Raw genomic sequence first — 3,158 nt, forward strand, 5'->3', positions numbered from 1 at the left:
GACGCGTTTTCCGTTAGTCACGATTATTGATTTCGTTTCCAAAGCTTCGAATTTTTATAACGTCAATGATAACGACTATCGTCGTTCATCGTTGTTTTATTATCCGTTGTTAAATTTCTAGGATATTATTAACTATATATATCAAAGATGCGGAAAATGGAAATCGTAAACTTCGTAAAATCGAAAAAGTAATAGAAGCGCAGGTAAATAACACATTTAATTCTAATACTTTTAAAATTATAATTTAAAAAAAATAATTTCCTGTTAATAAAAATCTACAAATTATATTATAATTTGATGTAATTATTAATGATAGATAATGACAGAATTGGGAATATCGATCTATTATCTCAATATTTAGATATATGCTATCTTAATTATTCTGTGTTGTATATTAAAAGCCATATTAGCTTCTAGAGAAACTAAAATGTTTTCATACATTTGGTGCCATAGAATGCTGGAGACAGTCTCGACTGGTATTCGAGGGTTTCCAATTATGTGGTACCACTTTGTATCCCGCGTTGCTTCTCTTCCAACGAAATGACTTTCGTCGAAATGAAAAAGAAACGTGGCATGAAGCGGAAAGACGCGGAATCAGGCGAGAACTGGTGAGGACCTTGTTCGGCAGGCCGTCAGATATTTAGCGAAGCGTATGAGACACGAATGCAACGCGAAATGTTGCATCGAGCTGTATTAATTACGGTGTTTCACAAAGAATTCTTTTCAAAGCAGTACGCGGAACAACAAAACCGCGTGATGTCGTCTGCAAACGAACGCAGATATACATTCTCAAAGAGAGAGAAAGAGAGAGAGAAAGAAAAAAGGATAGACTCTTCCAGAACGACAGCTTTGTTCAAAACTATACACTTATTTTAAAATTAATTAACTGATGAAATTATTGACATCTTAACAGCTTAGAATTTCATCAATAATAACTGCATCGCTTTATATCGTAGTTATTGATCGCGTCGCGAAGTTATCAATTGTAATCTGACAAAAGATCTGTTCAAAACCTTAAATCTCGACGCTGCAGTTGTGGTGGGCGCTCGAAAACGACAATGAACCATGACCTTCTTGGTATGCTAATCGGATATAATACCGATGAATTTATGACGCGGTGTGACTCTGCTCGTGACACGTCGGCATTTCAAATAATCCAAATGGACATATTTCCTCGGCTTCGGTTGTATCAAGCCGCATAATGCAGCGACATAATAATAGAAAGCAGGCAATTTGATGCACTACAAACTGATATAGTGTCTATTCTGTATTATCATATATTGTCCATCTGCGAGTAATATACAATAAAATATTTTTAGAGTAATATTCATTTTCTCTTTATATATTGTATATGTAAATCATTTTATATCTCGTCAACACAATAAAAACAAAATAAATATTTTTCGAAAGGAAAACTTTAGCTGAAAATTATTTTTTCTGGAGATACTTAATATTTTAAAATATTTGGCTAATTGAGAAAGAGATAGAAAAATTATTTCTTTGCTGAAACAATTATAGATAAAAATACATGGTATTATTTTCGTCCTGGCACTCATGCAGTTTTTCAACTTTGAAAATTAATTTAGCATTTCGTAATACGCTCTCTCCGATACGTAACTCATCCCGTCTCGGTAAATGAATTTATTTTCGTAACTGTCCCGACACGCTCGCGACGGCACGCACCTTCGTCGCCCACGCGTGGGTACAAGAGTACGATGCATTACAAGCTCCACCTCGTTCTTCGCCGAAGGTCACAAATTCCAATAGCTCTTGTGCGGTTTACACCGCAGAAGAACTCGCCGTTCGTTTCTGAATCATCATGTTTGAAATAGGTGAGTTGACGTTCCTTCGCCATAAAGAGAGCATAAAAATACGAAATGCATTGTCATTAAAAATTCGTGACTATTTACTGTCAGAGGATTCACATAAATATGCAAGAATTATTGTGAAGACTATTTATAGAAATATATGATAGAGAAACTCATTCAGTATCTTTAGATGTATTATTTTAAGAACTATTTGAACGGAATAATATTGCGTATTATTTTAATAAGTATAATAAATTATAAAAAAAAATATATCTATTATTATACACGGAAAAAATTGTTCTATTAAAAAAAATATAGGCAAATCTCTCTAAATAATTTTATAATGATTCATTAATAATTCGCTTAACTAATATCACGCCCATGTTTATTTTTGTACGTATTTATTTATATGTCGGGGGAGTCGTATTTTGAAAAGATGGAAGCGCAAGGTCGCAACTCCGGAGGATTGCCGGTAGTCTGCACGGTTGGTTTACGCGAGCAGGAAGGAACCGCGATAAGAGAACTCTCGCTGTTTCCGTTCCGAGGGACAACATGGGAAATCGTTCTCTAGAATGAATAAAAAGGGACGCTAATGAGGCCCCTCACGCTCATAGCTTGCGGAAATCGCCCGCCATTCACGATAAGCTCGATCGAAACAATTCACTTTGCATATTATCAATTGGGAGCAGAAGAGGGGGCTGCTTAGGCGTAGTGGTTTAGGATGGACTACTCGAGGAAGCTTCCATTCATACTGGTGACGAGTCAAGACTCATCGCTGAGCGGCTACGGGCGCCAATTTTCAATCGTTTGATATGATTGGACGGCTCTGGAGACGTGCTGGGGATTACGTCTCTCCGTGGCAATCGGCACTGCATCCATGGAGCGAGATTCCAACATCGCTCTGGAGTCGTATGTACTGTGTTAGAGTAGCGTAAGGTGTGAGGTCTGAATAGCTCAGTGGTAAGAGCAGTTGCCCGGAAAGCGAAAGAATCGGGTTCGATTCCCGATTCAGCCACTTGTACCTCGCGTATTTTTTCAGACCCGCAAATGTTGTTTTCTAACAATTATTTGTCGGGCTGAGGAAGTGTGTAAACGCCCTACACAGACACGACAGTGCCGCTGCCACGGAAGAGATGGATGCTTGGTTCGTGCCTCCTTCCCGCCTTAAATCCCCTCCTCGCTTCACTCAATGTCAATCAATCTGTAGAATCAATCTGTAGAATTCACTTAATTAACATAAAAGATTAAATATTATTTTAAAATCCTAATACTTGAAAACGTTAAATATATTAAATGTTAATATTAAACATATTAAATGTTAGAAATATTAAATATTAAAAATAAATGTTA

Source organism: Formica exsecta, unplaced genomic scaffold (assembly GCF_003651465.1).
Source record: "Formica exsecta isolate Colony F162 unplaced genomic scaffold, ASM365146v1 scaffold83, whole genome shotgun sequence".
NCBI lineage: Eukaryota > Metazoa > Arthropoda > Insecta > Hymenoptera > Formicidae > Formica > Formica exsecta.